Genomic DNA, 18,451 nt, shown 5'->3' with positions numbered 1-18,451 from the left:
TTTCCTGATCCAAGCCTCACCGAGGGGATTTCTATCCGTCCAGCCCTCCAAATTATTTCGGCCTTACCACCGTTTCGAACACGGGTCCCCTGATGATCAGGTTATCAGTGCGCTGATCAGCACCACTGGAAGCCGGCAATTTTAGTGGCTTAGAATGTGGAGAGCATTGGGCGGTGACCGGACACGACAGTGCAGCGCTTGTTAAGAACAAGCCCCTCGTTATGAATCCTTTCGTCGACTGTAGTTGGGACTGGTTTTGATGTGGAGTTTTGACTGATCTCCAGTGGCCCGTGGTAATTGTTGTGCCAACATTCCATTTCAATGAGCACTCTTCTCGTAATTGGGAGGCGCATTTTGGAGGAAAGATAGGGTTAGACGATGAAGTATGTTCCGAGAGTCTTCTTTGGATTCGGTCATCATGCCTGGATTTTGAAAGGAATTCAAAGGAATAAACTGCTGGAACACATTTTTGCTGATTCAAACTGAAGATGCATACCTTCACTCAACGGGTGAAGCTATGCATCTTCAGTTCTTCATTCACTCACTGCCAAATGTGTTTAAATGGCAGTTGCACTTCTGCAATCGGCAATCTGTCAAATATCAAACCACTGAAACAGTTTTGATATTCTGATTGCAGCTGAGCTGGTCACATAATCTAAATGTGGGATATGAGCAAAATCTTGGGTACTGTCGGAGTGTCAAATTTGCTCAGGAAGTTTCCTTAATCCTGAAGTGACCCGGAAGTGTTTGATTGGCAGCCATGATAAGAGCTGTTCGGATTCTCTAAATGCATAGGAAAGGTGCTTCAGTGCTTCCTTTCCTATCTCCTTTAGCACAGGGTGCACTGGACTTTCCTATGGGAAAGGAAAGGATAAATAGACGCCCCACAATTATTGCGGCAGCGACGTAGTAGAAGACGGAGAGTATGAATATGAACCAGAATAGACGCACGTCATCATGTATGTTACTGTAACATATGAGTCATTTACATCTGATGTCACACTGAAAAATGGTGGATAGAGCTGCTGCGTTTTTTGTAGTCCATCTTCAGAAATTTGTAGTTTCACCACGGCAGACGCACGTCAATAACATCCGCCGTCGCGTGATGACATTGTTTAAGTGTGAGTGGAGTCGGATTCTCTGAGCAGCGCTGTCGCCTTTTCTTAAGTCCTGTGAATCCTCCTTTACACCTTTCCTTGACCTCACAACGTTTTCCACTGAGGTCAAGGACTAGTCTCTTGCCGAGAGTGGGGTTTGCTTTGAGCACTGAGCTTTTGTGGCTCTCGTCCGTAAACTCTCTCTGTACTGCTTGACTGTTTTTTTGCATGAGTGGTAAAATAGGTGAGAGGTCTTTGGAGTCTGCTGTGGGTAGAGGGTCTTGTGCTGCGATTTCCAAAATACGGTTTCCTGGTCAGTGTCAGATTTTCTCATTCCCGAACCACGGCCATGCGACAGAAGTCCTAAAGTCCATCTACTAGGTTGGTAGCTCCTCGCTTTGTCTCGGCCGGTCAGGACGACCCCGTTCTGGGTCCCGTTCACTCTCCGCCATGTTTGATTGTGTTGCCTTCAGGCAAATAACCTGCCTGCATCCGTGCCATGTGGAAGAATGTGAATCGGCGCCCAAATTATGAAATATATGGCTGTAAAGAGGGATTTGTGAGATAAATATGAAACGACACACACACATAGGGATATCATAGGAGTATGGTACAAATGATTTGACTTCAGTATATTACCAAGTATAAGTATACCAATTTTTACAGTGATATTCAGACGTCTGTTGTTGTGATCCTTGGATGCTTCCGCTTAGTCTGTCGGGCCTTCATGTACATTTAATGACTCACTATTGCCAGTAACCAGGGTCACGTGATCTGACTGAGCGTCTGTAGACCTGCTGTGAAACAATCAGAGTGAAAGCCTCATGCGGAGCAGTGTCAATTTTCCAGCCCATGTATGTAAAACACAAGCAACACCGCACGTTTATTCTGCACAGTAAAATGATGCCTTGTGTTCCCGAGCCCTGTCTGACTGCTAACAAATGTGACGGCAATCACAGGTTGATGCGCCGACACAGGGGCGGGGAGACTGTTTTATATATCACCAACGTTGAGGGGAAGGGACTGGGGGGAAACCTGCGACTGAAGGGAAAGGAAATCTTATTTTAATGTTAATGTCATTATCCAAAATATTGTCAAAAATATTTTTCGGGGAAAAAAAGACAGAGAAAGTAAACAGCAAGTGACGAGTTAGTATCTAAATTTATATATATATGTGTGTGTTGGTGTGTGCGTTGGTGGTATGCTGAATATATTTTAAACTATTTTGTGCCATTTGTCTTTGAAATAGTCGAGAAACTAACTGCAGACTGAATGTAAGGATCTAAATAAATAAATATCAAGAGTAGAACGTGTGTGTGTGTGTGTGAGTGTAAGATGTACAACATTTTAAAATGAAATATGATACAAAATATTCATATTATTATATACAACTATGTTCCTTGTTGTATTAGGCAGTTAACTGGCAAATATTGTAAAATAAACCTTTGGAAAACCCTCTTCCAACCTGTCTGGGCTAACCTGGCCGCTGGTTGCTCGGCTTCGACAGCTGAATAGGGCTCCGTTTGGTGGTTTATGTCCACCACCACTTCCCAGGGCAAATCAATAACTTCGCCAACAGTGCATGCGGGAGCTTGCTGCAGGAGCATCGCAGGTAAACTCCTGCATTTAAACCGACACCGAACTGGTATAAAACCATAACACGCTGGGCAGTACAGCCCGCGCGTCGCCATCGGGATCTTTAGAACCCCAGGACCAGTTGAAATGAATGAGCAAGTGGATCCAGCCAACCCATTAAAAGCCCCTTAGCCATAACAAAGTGGTATTCCATGACCGTTTGTATCGCTGAATGAAGACACACAAAAAAGAGGGGAACCTGATGAGGGCTTTAAATGGTTAACCGATTGTCGATCGCCCCGGCTTTTTCATGAGCGCCCGGCGAACAGATGAATTGTGATATTCCGCGGGGAGCAATCCCATCAGCACCCCGTCAATGTCTCAGTGACTTTAACAACGGTTAAGGGCTAATCAATAAACCAGTAGGGCAGCGGCCTGAAGGTTGGATTACGACACTTTATTGTTCACGGCCCATCATCCTGTGGCACTGGTGTAAAGCTGGCCGCATGTCGCACGGAGCCCAAATTGTTTTCTTTTGGGTGTTTTTAGCTCGTTCAAGGCAAAGTGATAAAATCATTCATATTATTAAAAAAAACCCACATCTTATTGTTCATGTTGTAATCCCCACCAACAGCCCCTCACTCCGCGCTACTGCGTTTGTTCTAACTGTGTTTGCTCCAATGTAAGAAAAAATACCAGATGTATATTAAATCTATAGCAGCCTTTTCAGAATTCCATGCCGCTCATTCGTACCACTTGGACGATTTTTTTAGATTCTTTTGAGGGGGCTAACCCATGATGATTTCTATTTTCCAAGCCCACCTCTGCGTTACATTCCACTCCTACTATTTCATCATATGTCGTGAATTGGAAATACGTGCTCTTATCCTGTAACACCCCCTATGCCTTTTGTTGGACCCAAACCATATATAGACAGACCACCATCAGGCTTATCAGTGTGCCCCCCCCCCCCCCCCCCCCCCAACAGAAACCCCTATATCTCCAGTGTTGTATCCCCCCATAGCTGTTAGCAGAGGCATGTTCCCGTTTGTAGGCACAGCCGCATGTTGTTCATCTCCCGGAATACAAATTCAAATTTCTCCCAAAGCCTTGGATGAAATTAATCTTGTCCTGTTTATCTGGGAAAAAAATGAATAGAATCAAATCTTGACCCAATGTTGGAGCTTAATCTCAAACTCTATGCATTTTGCTCCTCTTCCTCCTCTCCTTTCCATCTCTTCTGTCATCTGTCGACCCGTGTACGATGTTCTGTGGAACAGCAGGAAGCCAGAGTCAATAACTCCCATTCATGCCTTGCTCCAAGACAAAGAAGAGACGCGCCTTGGGAAGAGAAGCGGGGGTTTAGAAGAACGCGTCCCGGGAGGTGGTACAGTGTTGGGGTGCCATGCGGGCCACAAACGGGTGCGGGGCTGTCACTGTCTCGTCTGTGTCTCCCACGCGTAACGACGGCGCGCGGAATGGATGGAGAGAGGAGACTCAACAGGGCAGCGGCAGCCTCTCTGACGAATCACGGCAGAGTTGTGCGAGTTTGGAGTGTGAGCGCGCCGCGTGCAGCTGCGGACGCGGGCTGTGGGCTGCCCGCCTGCCCCCGGCACCACGACACGGGGCTCTCCTCTTCAACTTCCACGCAGCCGCTTTTTTCGAATCTGCGTCAAGCGACACGGCGACTATCGTGGCACAGTCCGGATGTGCGTTTCAAAATAAAATCTGCGCATAGGCTGCTTCTGAAATATGTTTCTAAAGCATGAGGGAACAGGTTCTGGTTGAGTGAGGGGGAAGACTGCTTATACCACAAACAGCATGAGTAGTTGTCATATTACTGGAATAAAAGGCTCCATCTGAAAGCCAGTGACATCATCAGACCTGGAATCAGTTCGGACTGAGCATGTGGCTATTCTTGTAATATGCATTCCACAGTCACATGCATTATTGGCACTGCATAGTTTCACAAGACGTATAGGTGATCTCACCGTCATGATGACATTCATGATATACTCTGATAATAACGGTTTATTGGCCGTGTGGCAACCCTTTTATTCACAGCACCGCACAGGAGGTGTATGTGCCTTCCTTGTACATATTTAATGCCACTGCTTGTGGAGCGCGAGTAATACAACATCAACTTTAAAGTGCATTACCAGTGCCAGCCTTGCCCCGTGCAAAATTCATTATTAAGTATATCGTTGTTGACTTAAATGCATTTGTGGATTTACTGACTTTGGAGGCCTCCGGGCGAGAACAAACCGCGAGTCGGACCGGACCCTTGACGCCGCTGTCATCCCCTGCATTATCCATTCCTACATGATCACCTGTTAAACTGATTTAAATACATAACATTCATAAAGTGAATATGGAGCTTTTGGGGCCCTTTGAAAGCAGTTGGACCCAGACAGGCATGATGGGGCAACTGGACCCACCACGGTCCCGTTCAATCACTCTCGGGGACGAGTGCAAATGCCGGAAGGAGACCACCTATGTCTATGTAGATTGTTCATAGAAAAATCTGCAATTCTGGCTGTGCCGAACAAGCTCGGCTTTATTTTGAAAACGACCACAGGAAGTCGCGGTCTTTTCACGCCATCTAACCTGACGGATGTCATGCCCGGTGCGCTGCCGCGTGGATTAACGGTGCGGGAGAGGCGGCCCGGGGACGGAGCACCGAGGACCCGCGGGGCTGTGCCGGTGAGCTGACCGGGGTGTGACGGACCGGCGGCTGCGCTGGGTGGGGGGCGCCGCAGACTTCGTCTCTGTTTGGGTTTTGTTTTTTTGTGTGTGTCTTATTCTATTTGAATTTAGAATTTTTTTAACAGCTCTATTCTCTTCTCCTCTACTCCCGACTGCAGAGGAGGCGCACTGAGCCGAGTTAACAGAGGGCGAGCGACACCGACTGAGAGAGAGAGGGGGAGGGAGAGAGAGAGAGAGAGAGAGAGAGAGAGAGAGAGAGAGAGAGAGAGAAGTGGAAATCAAAAAAAAGAGAAATCGTCACAGGAGGTTGAGCGGTGTCCAACGCAGCATGAGAGATACCACAGAGGGATTTTTATTTTGTTGTTTTCAGAGAAAACCCTAACAAGTCTTCCGAAGCCCCTTCCACTGGGACGATGACACTTTTCCACCCTTTTACCTGGATGTACATCTTTTTCTTGTAGTGGAATTTGTTCCCCCCTGCGCGGGGAAGGGGAGGGGACCCGCCGGCCGGCAAGAAGGAGAGGACAAGGAAGAAGAGGAGAGAAGCCAAAGAAGCGGGTTGAAGGAAGGAAGGAGGGAGGGAGGGAGGGAGGGACGGGCGGGTGGGTGGAGAGGTGGTGGGGGCCGGCGATCGTTTCAGTTTCTCTCGGATGGGATTGTGTGCTCGGCGCGCGGATGGAGGGATGAGACCGTGGGGGAAACGCGGGGAGAGCGAGCACGAGAGCAGAGGAAGGGGGAGCCGCGGAGGATGTAGTCTGCGCGCGCTGTGAGAATGCAAAGCGGACGCACCCCTTGTGGAAGACGGGGCTGAACTGTGTCGCGGCCGTGCAGCCTGGTACGGGATTTACAGCCAGCAGCCACAGAGGATACTACTACTACACACACACACACACACTCACACACACACACACACACACACACACACACCTCGACTCACACACACATTCGTGGGAGACGCTCTCCGGTGTGGAACCTATACCCGTGTGGAGTTATACGTGTGAGACGTGCGCTGTCATTTTTTTTTTTTTTAAATCATGGGATGTGGAAAGTTAATTGCGCCCTGACACTCGGCGGACGGAGGGACCGCATCCGGAGAGAGGTAAAGTTGAAACTCCCGTATTGTGTTCAAAACGTCGGAAATGAACGGCTCGGTCCTGTACCCCCCCCCCCCCCCCCCCCTCCTTATCTCTCTCTCTCCATCCCTCTCTGGTTCTTTTCCATCCGACTGCGTCTGCATGGAGCACAGGGATGGAGGCTGCTGAGGGGTAACAGAGGGGCATAGGTGGAGTTATTTCTAGATCTCCTTGTGCAGACATTTCGGCTGGCTGCTGAAATGGGGCGGGAGGGGGGAGGGGGGGTGGCAGGGCAGAGAGGAGGGTGTATTGTGGCTGTGGTGATGTTTTGGGGGGGGGGGGGGGGTAGAGAGAAGGTGCCACTGTATGAAGGGAAATCAGCAGTGAAAACATTGCAAGGTCAAAACTGAGCCGGTGTAAGTTACAGAAGCGCTCACTGTCTCTCCTGTGTGTGTGTGTGTGTGTGTGTGTGTGTGTGTGTGTGTGTGTGTGTGTGGACTCAGACGTTGGCTAGTTTCAGTAGGTATATATGGGCTACGTTCCAGCCGGCTCCGCGCCCCGCTGTGACAACGGGTGTGAGTGAGTGAGCGAGCGTCGGCGCGTGTGACGCGCCTAAGGGCGGGTGTGCGCGTCGCCAGAGAGCGGAAGAGAAAACTTGTGCGTGTGCGCGCGCGCGCACGCACTGTCTTCACGTCTTCTGCCGTGAACTGGATCGCCTCGAGCTACAGTTATTAAAGCGCACGGCGCGCAACGCCACTGCGCCGCCGCTTCTGTCTGTGCGCAACGTGCGCATTCCGCACCTGTACCACGAGACACAGAGAGAGGGGAGGGGGGGGGGGCGTTCTCCTTTTGCGTTTCTCTTTTCACGTGCCTGGTTCCATGTAATAGTGATCTAAAAATGTAATCTACTGGAATAACACCGAGCGTCTGTGTTTGTGCGCGTGGGCGCGCGCTGCTGAGCGCCTGTCCCATACCTCGTTGACACATATAGCTGCGAAGCGCGCGCGTGTGCGTTGATTGCACGTGTAAGGCTGACTTCACTCATCAATTTTCGAAGAGCGTGTGTGCAAACGCGCGTGTTGTGAATGGAGAGCAGGAGATAAATAGAGTCCAGTACATAAAAAACAACAACAAAAAAACATGGTGATTCTGGCGTTTTTCAGTCTGTGAAAGTCATTCTCCTACACTGATTTGAAATAAATGTCCTTTGATATTAATAATGTTATGCAAACCCGAAGAATTGCAGAGGTATGCCGGTTCCACGGTATGAAAATTGATGGTTATTATCAGAACAAATCGAGAATAGATGCATGTATTCCTCCTTCACCTCCTCGACTGGCTGTCAGACTTGACAACACACACACACACACACACACACACATGCAGTGTAGGAGCTGGCAAAGACGAGCGAGACTGATTTCACCAAATCTCCACCCCCGGAAAAATAGATTCAAATGTCCTAGAGGACGGATAAATCTGGACGGGAAGTTGCCGTTCGCTATAAAACCCCGGATCAGATGCAGAGCCAGAGTATGTGATAGTCATTGACAACACTTGTGAAGACATTTTATCAGCATTTTTCTGAATCTGAATCGATTAGTGGAGAAAATAATCAGTGGATCAATCATGAATGAAATTAATCATTGGTTACAGTTGGATGCAGACTAATTTATAAGAGCACCACCTCAGCCAATCACAATGTTCAAATCCTGCTTTTTTTTCATGAATGCGAATCTTTATTTTGCCATAATTCTCACATTTCTTTTAATGCAGGGCTTGTACTTGTTACAGAGGATCCTTTATGGTTTCTTTAATTATTGTGAAATACCATAAACTGTGATATCAGTTTTTGAGAGCCTGACCGATATTACCGGCCAACTGATATGAGCCTGTTAATGTGCATTTATGTTTGACATTTTAGGTAAAATAAATCTCTTTTTTCTGGATTCAAGTTCTATTTATTTGGTTCTATTTGTCATTTTTGTTTGTTTTTTATAATTAAGTTTATGGTTAAACTAAAATCTCAAGCCTCAATTACATTTCTTTGTCATAAAGGTTTGATAATGACATCTTAAAATCATATAGATATATAGGTATATCTATCTATATATAGATATAGATAGATATATGTAGGCCGATGTATCGATATCAGGAATCTTGGCCCCCAAAAATCCATATCGGTCGGGCTCTAGTGATACCATGATGTTTCCTATGATGATTATCGCAGGGAAATATCATATGGTTGCATCCCTTACTTACATGATGTATAGTGAAACTCATTTGGGGTTTATTACTTGAAATAGCAGTTTGTCATTTTCATTTCCTTTTTGTTTTGTTTTTAGAGTCACACAAATAAGTGAGGTGATAACTGCATTATAAAAAAAGCTACTCTTCGGCACGGTTACTTTGTCTCGACGCCCTATTGTTGACTTGCAGTGAAGGACCTTGGCTTGCTTCAAGTCAAGTGGAACTACATTTGTCTCCAAAGGTGCAAACTGGTTGCTTGTCCGTGGAAGCGAATCGTGAGCTGGATGTTGGCCGCACTGTCAACGTTCCGCCGGAGCGGGAAACCTGCAGAGTTGGGGATCTAGGACAGACGTTGAAAAGGAATGTCGGCTTTAACCGCGCACTCTGCTCAGCTCCTTTCTGGAGAACCAGGGTCTGGGTTGGTCTCTGCCTGAGAGGAAGGAATCATGAAATTGGTCGTCAAATTGGCCCCACGCGCGCAGGAATGAATCAGATTGGGGGAAAAAAGAGAATCTCTACACGAACATAGATAAAAGGAGTAGGTTGTTTTTGGTTTGCATTTTTAAATTCTGCTTGTTTCTGTGGGATGTTAAACATGAAATACAGGAAAACAGCTTCAGAAAAAACGCCCTGAGGCAACGAATACTGTTCATTTAAGATAACCAGAAGCAATTGGCCGTGTAAAGGTTCTCCAGTTTCATGCATTTGACCTTAAACGCGGCGTGATTACCAATGCAACAGCATTGTCACTGTCCTCTATCAGAAGCTACTTCCACCTGAAGACGTGTTTTCCCGAGCAGCGTGACAACACCGTGGCTGCTTTTATACGAGTCATGAGACGTGGAAGTGCAATCTATCAGGCCCCTCAGCAAATGAGGAGTTGTCCAGTTTGATTAGAATGTGCAGTAAATGAAGTAGAAATGATCATTTTTAATCAACCCTTTTTCCCCCCCCCGCAATTCGGGACTGTGACATGTCCAACATTCGGAAAACTGCCCCTCCTCGCCCTCCCTTTCCCGTGGCTCGATCTTGTGCCAGATTGGAGTTTCGTCGGTTCGCACCGGTACAGTAGCTCGCATTGATTGATCAAGGCAATACATTTATGCGCGCGGGCCACTCATGCTGGCGCTAATGGCCCGTGGATATGGAGGCATTATGCAAATGGCTTTCCCCGGCTCTAGAAAAAGGAAAAAGATTTTCAGGCCATTTCGGTTGTGTTTAGCCTCCTGGTTATGTCCGAGAGGAGCGCTTCGCTGTGCCATCAGGGTTCCCGGACGGACGGCGCTGTGCCGCTAACGATTGCTCCTGAGTTCCCGTTTACAGCAAAAAGTAAATCGGTGAAGAAGAATGCCGTATGCTGAAGCTGCTCCCACCCTGTTTGATTTGATCTGCTCTGATCCGCCGGCGTCATTGCCGGATTGATGGCGCTCACGACGAAAGGATAAACATCCCGGTCTGCTCGTGTGACTTGCTTGTGTTTGTTTTTGTGCGTATGCATTGTTATGATGAAAACTCCTCCCCCCGCTCCGTAATGACATGTATAGGGCAGACCGAGATGAAGCAGAAGCAGCATCCCTCTTATCCTCTGTTTTCCTCTTCTCTCTGATTATTTTCTTTTCTTTTTTGTCTCTCTCTCTCTCTCTCTCTCTCTCTCTCTCCCTCACCCCTCCCAACCTACCTACAAAAACAGGGGGGGGGGAATGTGTGGACTCTTATCAGGCTGTAGTAAAGAGGCTGTTCTTTATTCTTTATAGGGGCAGGGGGGAGTTTTTTATGCCCGTCTTTCTTCTTGCCCTCTGTTTATCTCCCTGCAACTCTCTCTCTCTCCCTCCCTCCCTCCCTCCCTCTGTTTAGCTATCTGACAAGAGGGCTGCTGGATCCTGCCGAGTGGGTGGTGGAGCTCTAATTCAATTTATTCTGCTGCTCAGAGACAGACAGAGAGCAGGCGGGGGGGGGGGGGGGGCTGCAGCGAGAAGACAGAGTGAGACAGGGAGAAGGATGGAGACCACAGATGTTCGGGAACATTTCCTATTAGCAGAGGAGAGGCAGGCTTTATTGGAAGCTGGCCTGACGCTGTGACATCTGGACTGATTCTGCGGGTGCTTGGGATTATGTGTGTGTGTGTGTGTGTGAGGGTGTGCGTGCGTGAGTGAGTGTGTGGTCATTATCCACTAAAACAATATGTGGACAAACTGTCATCAAGGAGTCTGAGGAGAGAAAACAAAGACAACACATCTCCCTGTAGCCATCACTCACCCAGCTATTGGCTGAACCACAAATGTGGGAAGTTCACAAATGACCTCAGTTGGTGAAATGGCCGAGGTTCAATCCTTAAACAGCCGGCAACATGTATTGAGGAGAATCGGGTACAATATGATTAAAAGGAAATCTGAAACACGGACATTTTGACACCGTAAACCCTGGTGGCCAAATCAACGAGCATGGACTTCGTACAGATTTTTTTTTCACAAATGTGATGAAGAGCCCTTGGTTCGCCAGATGTTTAATTCACATGCCTGTCATGGTTACAGTTTAATGCTTATTGAATGATTACAAAATATGCTGCGTCAAGATGGAACTGGATCTTGTAATGTCTATTGACCAAACGTCACATACCAGAATTTGATCCACATCAGTCGCCCAATAACATAAACCGCTCTACTGTTTCATTTCTTTTTACACACTGTATGACTGGGCCTGCGTCTCTGTCCTTGATTGGTTTAGATGTTCCCTCTCCAATCATGTTCGCCTCAGAATATTCCTCCTCCACATCTGCAGAATACAGTTTTGACGTTCCTCAGGGTTCGATCTCGGGTCCCCCTCTCTTTTTTGTGGGCGTGTATATATGCCTCCGTCGAGCACCTCAGTAACTAAATGAAATCAAACTGCCACTGAAAATCCAGGAAGATCTTGGGGACCTCACATGTTAGGTCCTACATACAGTCATGGTATTATTTAAACTTGACGTGACGTCTTTAGCCATATACTCAGCAGGCATGCAGGAGTCGGCATAACAGCACTAGTTTCCACTTTATCTGTGCACGCAGTGAGATGCACCATTGACATTATTTTGATGAATAGAATTTCTAAATGTTCTGCCAATGCAACCGCCGAAATTCCACCATGTCCCCTACAGGTAGCCCACTTGAAGACCTTACATTCTGAAACAGCAGCGAGATGGGATAAAATCTCTGTTCATCCCGAGCGGGGAAACTCATTTGTCACCAACACCGAGCCACGCAGACAACAAACGATACAGACGATTGCCCCAGTGATACAAAACAAATTCCCACACGCACATTTGAGACAAGATGAACAGCTGAAAGGTGCCATGGGTCCAGGCCACATCTAAAAAATGTTGAACAAAAGACCCTCTGAGTTGTTCGGCATCAGACCTCGCTCACTTTATTACATGCAGGACGTAGTGCTAGTATAGTGTGTTGGCACCTTGTTTCAAAAAAACAATTACCTTAAGTAAATGGTCTGCCGCTGCCAGGGCAGGATTAGTCCTTGGCTGGCCTGTAGCTTAATTTAAACTCCTGCTTAAATTCCATTACAAAGTCTTTAATTACATTAGAATAGATTTGAATGCTGTTGATGTTGTTGTTGTTTGTGTGGCGTTTTGGTCTTTAACTACAGCTGCAGCTTCGTCTTTGGATGTGGTTAATCTGCGGATATAGGGTTGGGCGGCATCCAACGTTTTGCCACGAATTCAACCTTCTCGCTCACGTTCAGGCAGTGTACGATATAACCAGCTAATTAAAAAAAATCCCATCGTCCGCATTTGCTGGAACCACCAATTGCCGCCTTTGGCGTCTCCTGGCGCACTTCAACTGTGACTTTTTTCTCCTTTTTCCATCAATTGCCGTTTTTGGCATGTTTTTTATGTTAATTTTGTCTTTGAATGTGAAGCACTCAGCAGACGCAATTTCTTTGGTGTAAAAGATTTAGAGCTTGTTTGAAAAGAGCTGCACGGACAAATTGTTTATCGTTATTATCATTCATTTCACGCGGCGATAAAATGACCACGATACATGACTGATACAGTATACAAGTGAGACAGCTCTGGGTACTCCAGCTTCATCCAACCCTCAGAAGACACGCAGCCTAGACTCCAAATTGCCCCTAGGCGTGAGTGTGAGTGTGAATGTTTGCTTCTGGACGCCAACCCCCGTGATAGACCGCTGGCCTGTCCGGGCCGTACCCCGCCTCTCGCCCAGTTTCAGGTGGGACAGGCTCCAGCGGCCCCCGTGACTCTCAAAGGATAAGCGGCATAGATCATTGATGGATGGATGGGTGGATGTATGAAAGTGTAAATAGGCGCACATTGCACGGCAGAATTTTTCCACGATGAAGTGATACAGACACCACTGTTATTTTCAAATTCCCTGGGATATTGTATGACCATTTTACTGCACAGGCCTATTCATTTGGATGAGTGTTGTGTGTATATCAGTTGTATAGTCTCTATAAATTGTTCTCATTCTTATTTCTTTCTTTCTTTCCTGTGTAAATGAAATAACTTACCTACTCACATGACCCGCCCACCCCCTACTAGCCCCTCTCTCTTTGCTCACCTGCTGCTTCAACATCGTGTGTGTGTGTGTGTGTGTGTGATGGTGTGAGCATGAGGAGTGGGTGACATGACAGATGTGGGACATGTTGGGCGATAATGAGCTGTGTTCAGGTCAGAAAAAAACGACATGTCGTGTGAACAACAGAAAGACAGACTTCTGGCTCAGGGCCTGCAACTCTGTCTGTCTATACATTATGGCAATCGACAAGCATGTTCATAACCGATTGAATAGATATTCATGGCAGCTCCTGTGTCTTAGACACGACGCAAATAACAAGAAAAGAGACCGCCACTTGTTCATTGCATTTTAAACGAGTGCTATCTGTTTTGGCTTGTGTCATTGTAAAACAAAGCCTTGTGTAATTGGCTACAAATGAAAGCCAGGATAACCAATGTGGGATTATTCCTCCGTAGTCTTTTTATAAAACACTATTTAAACTTTTAAAGGGCTAAAATCAAAGAGCAAGGGTTGGAGAAAGCCTGTAAAAAATCCCTCAAGGGATGCTCCTTTAGATTTAAATCATTGTCTTTTGCGGTTTTGGTTAGGGCTTCACTAATGAGTTGCAGATAAATATACTTATTAACATAAAGGGGGGGGGGGATTCCGGAACCAGACACGGCACTCGGTCTGTGAAGCCGGCCCGCACTTCATAAAACAGTTTTGGATTACACAGTCAGACAGTACAGTAGCTCCTCTGACAAAATCCCAAGGGAGCGACGTGTGAAACATCAGTGCGGTGGAAAGTTTATTTTTCTTTTGAGAGGATGCTGAGAGATGCTTTGAGATGTGTTGCCATTTAAAAAAAAACTATTGTCAATAATAGCCCTTGTAGACAAGCGTAGTGGCACCAGACTGAGGGAATAACATTTAAAGCGATAACGCCATCAGGATAACGACACATTGAGTGTGATTGACACAAACAGTCAGATACCTGCAAGCCGTTGCATTGGTGGGCCAACTGTAAGTGCAATATATGGCCATTTCCATAAATTACAGTGCATTCCCATTCCACGTGCCAGGTTACATAAGGCTTAAAAACAATGATGCTCAGTAATAGCTTTAATAGGCGAGGTGATGATGACGAGGTGCGTATAGCGCGGTGTATCTTCACAGACATCAATCACATTCAACCGTATTCATTATACACAGTACAGGGTTTGTCCCGCTGACATTGGCATAGACATAGGGGCTCCGCTCACCGCGCTGTGCAAGACATGGAGATTACGGACAGTAAATCAGAAAGCATAAACGCCCCCACTGGGAAAAAATAAAAAGGGTCACTGCAAGCTTCTGGCTGTCGCAAGACCGTATATCAGGTGCCCCACTGCAAGTATTTTAATTGTGACAAAATAAATAGCTCAGCAATATATATCTCTTCTTGAGTGTGCCTGCTGTCAAAACCACCTGCTGCGTCTCCCGTACCTGCTTCTCCCCCCGGCAGCACTTGACCGCTGCTCGTGTTGAGGGGAGCGCAGCCGCATTCAGGCTCAGGACCGCGGACAGCTCGGCTGAGGTGGTGGGACGTCGCCGCTCAGAGCACCCATTGACAGCTCCGATCGACACAGACATTTCAGCACCACGGACAGCTCAGCGCGGCAGTCCCCAGCGATCCGACTTCAGTACCTCAGACAGCTCTCTGTGCCCTGAGTGGCAAAGGGTCGCGTCCCCAAAAAGGGGGCGGTAACAATTGTAATCAGGGGGAAAAATTGTAGGCACTACGATCTCTCCAAGTATTTGTATGTATATATGCTTATTATTATTTTTCTCTTTTTTTTTAAGATACTTTTTGGGGCATTTTCAAACTTTTAATGATAGGACATTATCCAGCGGGAAGGGGGGAGACAGTGGGGGAGGATGCAGCAAGGGGCCGGGGTCAGAGTGGAACCCACGGCCGCTGGGGGGGGGGGACTCAAGCCTCCACACATGGGGCGCCGGTGCTACCAAGTGAGCTAACCGGCCCCCCCTTAGAAATTTAATTCTGATGTGCACTTGTCTGGTGTACGTGGAATGGCAATTAAGTATATCCTTCTATCTATCTATCCTTCTATCTATCTATCCTTCTATCTATCTATCTATCTATCTGTCTATCTGTCTGTCTGTCTGTCTGTCTGTCTGTCTGCTTGTCTGTCTGTCTGTCTGCCTGTCTGTTTGGTGGGCATTTTTTGTTCGGCAACTGTGATGCTCCCATTTCCTTCCTAAAGTTGCTGGATGTAACATTATTTTGTACGGCACTTATTATCTGATCCGAGGCTGTTGGTTTAATACACACTCAATACAAACTGTTCACTTTGTATCACTCTACCAAGTCAACTCAAGTTGACGCCATCAATAATGTTGATAGTTTTAATTGGAAATGAGAGCAAAGTCTCCCCCTTTTTTGCTACCCAATACATTTTGCTGTATCAAAAAGCATCAAATGTGGACACTGCTTTGATACATACAATTCTAAAATTGGTTAGTTGGCCCAATGCTCAAGAGGTTATGTTGAAAGGTTGAAAAGAGGATTGTTTAAGGATGGGCCTTTGTTGGTGCAATTGTTGTGCAGGGCTCTGTTGTCTGCGACTTCAGTCCCAACACCAAGTGCTGTGTATTTTATTAGTGGAGCACCTAGTGGATCAATAAAACTTAAGCATATACAAATGATCTTGGACACCTCCAGTTGTATGCATATCTGGCAGTTTCCCCTATATGTTTTATGACATTCTTTGTAATAATCCATATGAAGGAACGTGTACTTATTTCATGCACCTCTGTATCCTCAAGTTAGTCAACATCACCGTGGATGGCATTGTTAAAACTGAGGTTTTGTTCGAGGCATAATCATTTGAGGAAGAAACAAAATAGATCACATCCTGCTGACAGTTATTGTCAACAACAACATAAGTGGTCGGGATGATGATCTCTTCTTTTAAAAAGAACCCGGGGCCTGCGCAATGGGAGGCTCTCTGTCATTCTAATTGCTCCGGCGCTGCGATGCTCTAATCAGCGGGACGAGGGGGTCATCAGTGATGAACGCTGTCGCTTTTTTGGAGCAGAGGGAGCGAAAAACCCGAGTAGATTAAATGGTGCATTTAATTAAGAGGCTTGGGATCAGGAAGTCAGAGATCAGTCTTGGCTCATGCCAGCAGTAGCTACATTTAGCCTAGCTTGTTAGCGCAAGCCATCTGTTCACACACACACACACACACACACACACACACACACACACACACACACACAGATTAGCGCCCCACAGCAGGCACTATAGCCACGGGTACATTTTCTGCTTCGGCACTGTAGAGGCTGCTACTCTGTAGACCTGTCACTGTTACAATGATAGTTTTCTTTCTTTCTTCTTCATTTTTGAAATAATTCTTTACTGGATTTGCACTGTATTATTTACCATGGTTGCGTGCGGGTTTTTTAGAAATACCTAGGCCCAAAAAAGTGAGCTTACTAAGGTGCTGTTCAAGGACACGCCTGGGCTACATATGTTAAAGTTAAAGTGTTGGACGGCAAACATTGAGAGAACTAAGGCCATAAAGCATTGGGCCGTCGCAGAGACTCTGTCGAGCAGCAACGCGTGAGACGCACAGCAGTTAATCAAGAACAGATATTGCCGTGGTAATTACGTCGACATTGTTTGAATGTGACCATTAATGTCAGCTTACTAGTTAATTCATTCCAGGGTTAGGGGATAGTGTTTCTATGTGCTGAGTAAAGTACAGTGTTTTTTTTGGCAATCATTTCACGACTTACAATATACTGTATGTTGTATTTAATATATACACCTCGGAAAACGCGGCCATTTTAATGACATGGTATTTTCATCGTCAACCAACATGTTGCTGGCCAGTGGTGTCACGGATTGATGTGTTTCATCTACTGTATTCAGCTTTGATGTTTTACCTGTTCATCAATATCAGTATTGATCAACTGCCAATATCATATTGGTGGTACAGGGGTAATCTCTCAAAGCTGTGAAAGGTGGATTTTCCTCCTTTTTCTTTCTCCACAGTTGTGTGGTGGGGGGTCACAAGTTTCAAAATAAAAGCCTCGCTTGGTTCATATCTTCTCGTTTTAATCTAAAGTAGGGCTGCAACTAACAATTATTTTCATAATCGATTAATCGATTCGTTGTCTGGTCCAAGAAATGTCATAAAATTGTGAAAAATGTCAATAGTGTTTCCCAAATCCCAAGATGATGTTTTGTTTTTTCCACACACCAAATATATTTAGTTTAATTCACATTTAAGAAGCTGATATCTATATTTTTCCCCCATAAAAACTACTTGAACCGATTAATTGATTATCAAAAGTTGGCGATTAATTTAGAAATTGATTACTAATCGATTAATCGATTACCTGTTGCAGCTCTAATCCTAAGTCTTTGTTTAATACCTGCTGACAATGTTCCGACATCCAAAGCAACATTTAATGCAGACAAGGCATGTTGACTGTTAAAATCACCTGAAAGATGGTTGTTTGATTTGCTATTTGGAAATGATCGTTGTCTAACATTTATATTTGCTAAAACGACTTTAATCACTTATCAAATATCAAATTATGTAAATAGCTAAATGTCTTTTTGGCATCCGCATGTTTTGAGCACTGTCGCGTGGTTCCGTTTAGTTTTGAAACTCTCTTGTAGTGTGCCTTCCCTTTTACATCAAATCCACAGAAGGCTGCTTGCACTGGCTACTTAAGGTTTAGCCATCTGCTATGTAAGCAGGGATGACTTCCAAATCACTGCATTAGCTAGCTTTTACACCAAATACTATAAATAGCAGTCAGCTAATCTTAGCTGTTGGCTGCATTTTTTCTATCTGTTTTAATTTTATTCTTTCTACTTGGCAAAAACCAAAGCGTAGAGTTGTGCGACTCTCCAAAAACACTTTGGCTGAAGGATATTGACTTGGTTTGAGGCAGTTGCCAGTGAATTTGGGAGAATCGGAGGATACTGTTATGATTTTGAGCAGTAATGAACAAATGATCAGCGGGGAACAGAACGGCGAGGGCTGAGCTCTGCCGCAGCACACCTGGAGATACGAGCTGTGGTTTCACAACAGAAGTCTGTGGGTAGGTCCAGTGATGAATTCATTAAATCCGACACTTGAAGAGACTTGACTGTAATTATCCGGGTGGGAACTGTCAACTGCACGCTGCATTCCTATAAATGGGAGTTTGACCTTTGACC

At 45.9% G+C, this 18,451-nt stretch overlaps 1 protein-coding gene across 3 annotated transcripts in view; it reads left to right on the top strand.

The window, feature by feature from the left end:
* Positions 1 to 18,451, top strand: part of lrfn5a (leucine rich repeat and fibronectin type III domain containing 5a) — a 140,797-nt gene that overhangs the window by 23,538 nt on the left and 98,808 nt on the right. For 2 of the 3 annotated variants that reach the window (XM_035611074.2, XM_035611075.2), the window contains exon 1: positions 6,012 to 6,477. The exons of the other annotated variant lie outside the window; for it this stretch is intronic. The gene's annotated coding sequence lies outside the window, so the exon portion shown is untranslated. Of the gene's footprint in view, positions 1 to 6,011; positions 6,478 to 18,451 lie in introns of those variants that run through there. 3 annotated transcript variants of the gene reach the window in all.

The sequence above is a fragment of the Scophthalmus maximus genome, chromosome 15 (genome assembly GCF_022379125.1).
Source record: "Scophthalmus maximus strain ysfricsl-2021 chromosome 15, ASM2237912v1, whole genome shotgun sequence".
In the NCBI taxonomy this organism is placed as follows: Eukaryota; Metazoa; Chordata; class Actinopteri; order Pleuronectiformes; family Scophthalmidae; genus Scophthalmus; species Scophthalmus maximus.
The sequence above is the reverse complement of the archived record's forward strand: the minus strand, read 5'-3'. Positions and strand labels throughout refer to the sequence as shown.